This window comes from Brachyhypopomus gauderio, chromosome 6 (assembly GCF_052324685.1).
Source record: "Brachyhypopomus gauderio isolate BG-103 chromosome 6, BGAUD_0.2, whole genome shotgun sequence".
NCBI lineage: Eukaryota > Metazoa > Chordata > Actinopteri > Gymnotiformes > Hypopomidae > Brachyhypopomus > Brachyhypopomus gauderio.
Genome location: NC_135216.1, coordinates 5518237 through 5527604, shown reverse-complemented (window position 1 = coordinate 5527604; position 9368 = coordinate 5518237).

Sequence of the window (9368 nt, the reverse complement as noted above, 5' to 3'; positions counted from 1 at the left end):
TGCCGATCCTGCCAATCAAGCCTTCCTTGATCTGTCTGGAAGTATTCTTTAAAGATTTCCCTAACAGTCATTTCTTCCTGGGTAGCTCTTGCGGCTGTGAAACGGCCGTACTGACAAGATTGGTATCTCCATTGATTCTCCATTGATGTGGCGATTTTCATTAAGTGGTCGCACATGCCACCGCCGCATAGACCATGTTTTTTTCTGCTTTTGTCTTTTTCTATTAATAAGAAACAGCAAAGCCAACTTGTTTACCGACGCCATTTTTCTGAAGACCGGTGCCGGAAATTTGACTATACTGCCCTCTAGAGGATGTATTTTAAAAAATCATAACAACGTTGGAACCGGAAAGAGGTACAGTGGCCCCCTACGTAGGCTACGTTTGGTACGGACGGACGAAATTCGTCCGTGTCCGGAGGTATAAAGCAGGCTTTAGGTACCTCTTCCTCCACACGTCAAAAAATAACTTGTGGCATCCCCCAAGGATCAATTCTTGGGCCGTTACTATTCAACCTATATATGCTTCCGTTACCACACATCATTAATAAACATGGTATTAGTTATCAATATGCAGATGACACTCAACTGTATATCTCGCTAGAACCTAAAGCCCTAAAATCAATTTGCTCACTGTTTGACTGCATAGATGATATACAGACATGGATGTCTGACAATTTTCTACAGTTAAATAAACAGAAGACAGAGGTTCTTGTTCTTGGCAGTGATTCACAAAGGAATGATGTCCAGACTTATTTAAATCAAATGAATCTGAATGCCAGACAATGTGTTAAGAACCTGGGCGTCACCTTTGATAATGAGCTCAACTTCAAATCACACATCATGACTACATGCAAGACAGCTTACTTTCACCTTCGAAACATCGCTAAGGTACGAGATATGCTCTCTCCTGGTGACAGTGAAAAACTTGTCCATGCATTTATCACATCAAGGCTAGATTATTGTAACGCTGTTCTATCTGCTCTTCCAAAGAGCTCTATTTCGCACCTACAGCGAGTTCAGAACGCGGCTGCAAGGGTTCTGACCCACAGGAGAAAGAGAGATCATATTACACCTGCACTCCACTCACTGCACTGGTTACCTGTCAGCTTTAGAATAAATTTTAAGGTTCTAGTGATGGTTTTTAAATGTCTTCATGGTCTTGCCCCTCTTTACCTCAGTGAAATGATGGTTAGATATGTTCCAGTCAGGTCTCTCAGGTCTTCAAACAGTAATCTACTGGTGATTCCTAAAAGCCGATTAAAGATTGGCGAGAGTGCTTTTAGCCACTATGGCCCAAAGCTCTGGAATTCTCTTCCTGAAGAGCTCAGAGGCATTTCATCCCTGCATAGTTTTAAGAACAGTCTCAAAACATTCCTGTTTAGATCCGCTTTTAGTTAAGAAATTCTCAATCTTATTTACTTTATTACATTACGTTGTCTATTATTTTCTAAATCCAATTATCTTAATAGTTTTATCTTATTTACATTACTTTTTATTATCTTATTTACTTTACTTTTTATGTTATTTTAATATTTTTATCTTTAATTTCTTTTAACATTTTCTTTTTGTCTTATCTCCTTTTAATGCTTATTTTATTTATACTGTAAAGCACTTTGAGTTGCATGTATGTATGAAAGGTGCTGTGACGGGCAGGGGTGAGCAACGAAAAGGAAGCGATCACGCCAAGTCTCAGGGAAAAATGATGGTTTAATAGAAAGTGTGCAAACCTAAAACCCGTGCACTATCTCCAAATTAAGGATATAATGACCAGCGGTCAACTGGTACAAAGACAAGACATATATAGGCAAACAAACGACCCTCAGGTGAGACGGATCACGGGCTCCGCCCACCTGAGGGACGCACATGACGTCACCAAACAACAACAACAACAGCCGCTGTGGACAGATGCGGCCGGTAGGGGGCCGCCTCACCGTGACAGGTGCTATACAAATAAAGATTATTATTATTATTATTACTCTCACACCGGCTCGTTTTCCGCGCTTTCTCTGGCGCTTCCTTCTCTGAATATTGCAGCAGGACAGGCGGCCAATACACGGTGACATTGCCGTGGAAAACCGCAGATGAAAAAACTGGTCCCCAACAGTCTTGTGTACATATATGTCCATAGCCGATCGTATAAAGAGCAAAATTTCACGGTCATATTGAAATTGAGTCGCCGGTACTGTAAGAAATTGGTGGAAAAGAAGGCACATAGACATACACAGAACAGGCAGCGGCAGGACAGGTAAAAACCGACAGCACGCCAACAAACATACTGGCGCCATCGTTTTGGTAGAAAAATTGGATAGACAGAAATTGGATAGACAGAAATGTGTATCAGCACCCACACTTCCTCTTCTCCTACTTCTGAATGAAGTTATTTAGTCATAGTCATTTCATTTTGTAGTGCACATAGAATTCTTACAGCGGTTTGTTTAATAACATGTTATAAAGAAGTACACTTATCTCAAGGAAAGATTTATCAATTAACTAGATAATGTTATGCACAGTGTTAAAGTAATAGAACACAGGATGTTATTGTAACACGCCTCTGTGATGGGGTCAAAGGAACGAGCTGAAGGTAAGTACTGTAGATCATTGCAGATGTGATGTTATTTGCAAAAACACACTGCTTACTATGTTCTGTGATCTGCACTCACTGTATAACCTGCAGCTCGTTCTCCAGCTCCTCACAGACAGTTAGGGAAATTAAACTCTTTTTTTCCTTACAGGCTTTTCTTATGTTTGTTACTTCTTATTGTGCATTCTTGTCCTATTTTCTTATTTCTTATGCTTTCATTTTAGGACGAAGCAATAGGAATGACAAAATTGAAAAAATTTAAATGATTGCAATTTCTATTGTTGTACTGTGAGCACATACATGGGATACACATCTATTACAGAATACTACTCTGAGTTATTTAAGGTTAAAAAAACCCTTTAAAAAAACTAATATTATAACTAATTAATACTGATCCTTTTTCACATTTCAGAATGTTCCATGTTGTTAAACTCTTGGAAAGTGAAAAGGTTGTCGTTGTGCCATCTGAATGGTATAGTGCTGGAGAGACACTTTACAACACAAACGTGTGGATAAAGCAGTTCAACAGAGAGAGCTGCCTGGAGAGGACTGGGTCCACTTTGATTGCACTGTTCTAAAGACATGTGGTATTTTCAGCTGTTTGGTGTATTGTTCAACTGTAGATCAGCTTTCTAGTGTCTAATCCTTATTATTCATTATTAATCAATATTAGTACTACACTCATGCACATGAGCTAAGATTCTTTCTGTTGCAGACAACTACTTAACAGCACGCCAGGCTTTGAAAAAGTCTTTAAATTGCAGCACTTCTGACATTCAGTCAGAGGAAGAGGTGGACTCAAGGCCTCGGAGAAAACCCAAGCAAATATTAGTTTCAATATTTCAGAATTAAAATAGTGACAAATTTTTCCTTTATTGCTGTTAGATGGGCATTATAGAAAATAATTTGTCTTGTTTTTTCAGCCACTATTTGGGAGAGTCTGATGAAGATAGTGATGAGAGTGATTTGAGAATTCCACTGAAGAAACAACGGGCTCATCAACCAGTACGTAGCTGGCTATCTTCATCAGCACAGGGCCCCCCTCCACCTGCTCAGGCCCCTCAGATCCCCCCTCCATCTGCTCTGGCTCCGCTCCTCCCTACAGAGATCTTGGCCCCTCAGGTGACTCCTCCACCAGCTGATTCCATCCCACCTGCATCATCGGTGTACCGTCCTGAAATTAACTTGAGAACAGGGGAGGGTCATCAGTTCTTTCGTCCAAATTGCAGAGTGACAAGGACAGGAATTGGACCCATTCCATGCACTGGTAAGCTTAATGAAGTCGTCTTGTTCTTATTATGGTTGTGCATTGCAAAGCATTATTATTGTTGTTTTTTATTAAGTTGGCTTGTAACACAGCTCGCGTTGTGGAGCGAGGAGGCGGACACAAACGCTGAGGAGAGCGAGATTTATTCAAGGGAATACCAAAACCGTGGTCAAATGGACAGGCGTGGGTCAAACCAGGAGGGCAGCCAGAACATGTAAGGTACACAGGCATACTGGGACAGGGAACTAAACAAGACAGGGAAAACATGCAACGGGCAGATGAATAAAGATAATAGAAATATAACGCGCAAACTCACAAACGGAATCCAGGACCGTGAACAGGGAAAACAAAACCACCGATAACCAGACAGGGGGGAGATACAGGGATTATAAGGACATAGAACTAACAAGACACAGCTGAGGACGATTACGACACGGGCGGGGCAGACAGACAGAAAACAGGGAGACAGACAAGCAAGGCGGGGCTAACGGGCAAGGAACAACAGAACCATGAGGAACAGACACACTGGAGTGACAGCGAGGAGAGGGGGCGTAGCCCTACGTGACATGGCTTGTGTGATGGAAATTTTATGATTTCCCTTTATGCCAGGCTTTCCTAGTATATATTAAACACATTAGATGTATAGGTTAGGGCTCTTTTGCACATATTTGTGTTAATCATGGTACTGAAGCCATCCTCGTGACTTCAGTAGGCCTCAGAAGTGTTTGTCTTCTCTCTGGACGGCCTCGGCTCACTCCTAATCTGATGTTCCTCTGATGTTCCTAAACTGACCTCGCTGGAGGTGCCTAATCTCCACTTGGAAGGGGCCACGGCGACACTCAGTCAATCATGCCATCACAAGACTGCCAAGCATGGATGGGGCATGCGAGGGGAGAAGCCAATATACATTTGTCCAATCACGTGCGATTTGTGTTATGTTCATCCAATCATATGCTTTGATCACCTCGTGTTCACTTCGTGGACACCTTGTGTGCTTATGATTAAAGTACAAAAGATGAGAGTTTGGAGAGGGGAATTGGCTCTCTTTGCAAGCACCTTGTGCATTTGTAACAGGGGTCTCTCGGAGAGGGGTCTCTGGGCTCTCTGTGACAGACGCCTTGTGCGTTTGTAACAGGGGTCTCTGGAACTAATCCATACTTGCTTAATTAAATCCATACTTTGTTAAATAAATCATTGTACGTTATTATCTTACCCAACTGCTTCTGACTTATGCTCACCATTTAAGGGTTTCAGAATTTCAACCACACTTGTCAAACCCAAATTACTGTTCTTCACATTCCTCTTATTATTCCTCTTATTATTAGTGGTTAATGAAATTTGTTTGTGGGTTTTTTGATTGAAACATTTTAACTATTAATTCTTCTGTAACATTATAGCTGCTCAACTGCATATGTTGACACTCAGGGCCTGAATTTCAGTGCGGGATTGCGGGAATTGCGCACTATTTCTTGGATTCCCGCAATTTTTGCCATAATAATGCGGGAAACTCCCGCACACAATTACAGCGAAAACGTTCAGCAAAACAATAGTTCTGTTTGTATTATGAGACGGACAGATAGTCGGACAGACCGACGTCCGTACTGGACGCTGCACTCGGCGCTCTCACTCTTCCTAGCACCGCAGCGGCGGCGACGTTGACCAAACTAATCCTCAGGATTCACAGACAGGTGACGGTAGTAAACTAAAGCAGCAGTCCAAAGATATGTTTCAGTCCAACTGGCCAAGGATATATTCTTGGCCAGTTGAATAGTCGAACTTAATAGCGGTGAAATGAGCTGCTCGATTTGTAAAATGTACGGTGCTGTGCCTTTTACCAGCCGATGCTACAAAACATCGACTTGAAGTCGCCACTCGGCTAGTGTCTCTCATACAGCAGCACTGAAAAGAAAGCGCGAGGCTGATCTGAAAGAGGTGGTCAATAACGGAGGAGAAGTGCAAAAAAACAGATTACCAGGGTTGCCAACTTTATCACTTTGAGTGAGATTTGATTTTAGGAGGGGGGGAGGGAGGGGGGTGGCTCTGTGTGTGTAAAATATTGGCCGGGGGTGGGGTGTGCGTGTGTAAATTGTTGGGGGGGGGGGTGTGTAAAATGGACACCTTAAGTATTATATCAGAGCGATATAAGCGAACTAATGGCGCCAGAGCGAACTAGTAACTCATTGAATCATAGATGTAGATCAGAGATAAAAAAAAACTAGATTTTTTCAGCGTGAGAAATCGGATGTATGACGTTTGTGCGTGTGAAGACAGTCAAATGCGTGTGTCTCACGCTCATTGCGTGAGAGTTGGCAACCCTGGATTACTGCAATGTATAAAATGCTGCCTGATGCCCAGTCAGCTGATTGTGATGTGATGACACATTTCAGCACACAAAACAGACGTAAAATTAAGTTATAACAAGCCTAACCAATGTATGCTAATTTCAGCTTGGCCCTCCAAGAGAGCAGTCGGAATGTTTTTTTTTTTTTTAGAAAAGAAAGACCAAGGAGAGGATATATATATAATATATATAATATATCTTGTTGAAGCACAGCAAGACCTGTATTTAGGTTCACCAGAAGTATCCCCCCCCCAATATAGAAATCCCCCTTATGTGACACATTTAAGGGGGGAATTCCCACTCATTTTGAAAAATGAATTTCAGGCCCTGACACTGCTGGAGCAGATTAAGCATCAGCAAACTCAAATACTGGGAGCACTAGGTAACCTGAACACCAGATCTGATGCAAACGAAGGATCCCGGGGGTCTCTTGAGATGCCTGAAGGATTTCAGTTCCCATTGGAAACCACAGAGGAGGTGGAACAGTTTGAAGCCTGGCTTGCTGATTCCATGAATACTGGAGCCAGAAGTAACTTGGTAGTAATTTTCGACTTGGTAATGTCAATGACAATGTAACGTATAAGAAAAAAGCTTCAGCCAGATGTCTTGAACATCAGTTCTGTTTTCAGTATATCACTAAGTGAAACAAGTAATATAATTATAGCATCAGGTTTCAGGTTATTATGGGTAAATGTACCAGCCAAGAAATTTCTGGGAAAAATGTAACACTGTTATTTGATGAATAATAAGGTACTTATAATAAAAATGAAACGTACCCATGCTGTTTCACTCAAAATCATACAAGCAATAATATTTTGTTTGATATAATGCATACCTATAAAATTGTCCTACTGAGTTGTCAGAATATTGTTTATGTTTAGCATTTATATTTTAGTGTTCAACAGGATCAAATTGAAAATGTTTTTTTTAATTATTATTATTACTTTTTCCTCAGACAAAAATGCTGGCAACACTCGGAGGGCAAGATACCAAAAAAGTAGCTTGGAACATTTTGGCTTACATTTTCAAAGATATTGTTGCCAAAAAAATTATTTGGAAGTGTGTCAACCAAAAGATGAAATTTAGCACAATGAACATAAAAGTGCTTCTTATCCTGTCCTGCCTGATCATGTGGCCATGAAACTATTATTATTATATATAATATTATAATATTATATATTATTAATATATTTTGTTTTGGGGAAAGTAGCGACCTGGCCTTCCCCATGGCAGACTGGAGTTTAGCAGGCAAGCATGCCATGCTATGAGTACTCGGGCGAGACTACTCATAGCATGGCAGAGTCATGATAGAAGCAGAAACACAAATGCTTCTATCAAATGCTTCTAACAGAAATCTAGATAGATAGATAGATAGATTTTTCTTTTCAGTTAGGGGTATGTTCAGTTAGTATGAGCTGCTGTGGGTGTGTTCTTCAGAGTCATGATAGAAGCATGGTATTGGCGTTATGTATGAAGCGTCCCTGATAGCGCCACACATTTACATTCATAACTCAAGAAACCCGGAATAGACATTCATAATTCAACCACTCATTATTTCATTCTGTCTTAATATTTGTTTGTTTTTCTGGATATTTGATCAGAATAAAGTTGTTTAACAGCACATGACACAAACATTTATCAGTGCTTTGATGCAACGCGATCATGCTCATTTCCGCCAGCAGTTCTATGGGATTTCCAATATAACATTAGCACCAAGCTAATTGTGCCATATAATTTCTTAGCTAATCACACCCAGCACAGTCTATAACACAACATACAACGAGTAGCTTTAGCCTGCTGTTTAGATCACAACATTTATCAATTTTGATGCTTCTACATGAGAAGGTTTGCTGTACATGATGTTTTTGAAGGCAAATTATCAACGCGATCATAATGCTAATTTCCGCTAGCAATCCTATGGGATTTCTTATATAACATTAGCATCAAGCTAATTGTGCCATATAATTTCTTAGGTTACACGAACTCAAACGCGGAAACAGAATGTGTTCGATTACAACAAATATTATATACTTATTTTAAGTCAGTTGAGCTTTAATGCCAATTCATTATTGGCTATTCAACAGAACATACTGCAATTATACCAGCCGCACACGGTTAAGAGCGCGCGACACTCGAAATAACGTGGTGAAGTAACTGACGTATGAACTTATGGAACCACCAGTGTTATAGCAACCACAACATTCATGTGTCGCCAATATCACATTCAAATCATGTCAACTCGACGCCAAGAGATTTATATTCATTATCTATTTGGAAAGAGCGCAGATTTGACCATCTCTTGAACAGAATGGGTTGTGTTTGCACACGTATGAAGGTATTTGTAGCCTTTTAAATACTTTAGGGACCAATATTTAAAAGTGTAAAACGTACTTTTAAGCCAGGTTCACACTACACGACTTTTCAGTCGTCAGGTTTTTGTGCCGTTCGCACTACACGACTGGTTGTGCTGTACACGACTGGTTGTGCTGAGTCTTTAGTTGTTGGGCTACATATTAAACATGCTAGATATTAAACATGCTAGATATTAAACATGCTAGATATTCATCGTCTGCGACCACTCGGCGAGCGTCTTTCAGCAGTTCACACTACACGACTGAGCGAGCGCCGAGTGATCGCCGATTTGCCTCCGAGCACAGTTTCTGTCGGCGATCTACAAAAAACAGTCGGCGACTGAAAAACCAGCTTAAAATCGTGTTGTGTGAACCGGGCATTACGGAACCAGCACTCTTACCAGTTCTCGGGCCGTGGGTTAATCCAGCTGGCGGTTGCGGTAGCGAGATAAGTATTTAAATATAACAGGGGGACTGAAGAATGGATTTCAATATATATCACTTTTAATGAAGAACAACTGGGAGGCTAGTAGTGGTGGTTACGGCTAGTCCGCGGCTAGTCCGGGTCAGAGCCATACGGCTCTGGTCCGGGGGGGTATTCCAGAAAGCGGGGTTAACAAACTCTAAACTTAACCCTGAACTCTGAGTTGTCTTACCCCGATCTGACATACTCAGAGTTTTCGGTTCCAAAACGGCGGATCGGAGTTAAAGTAATCAGGGTCGCTCAACTCTGAGTAGGTTGACCCAGACAGAAGCGCGTTCACGCGTAACTATAAAAGGCATTCTTAATGGAACGCAGATAAATAGGATTTATCATGGACTTAAACG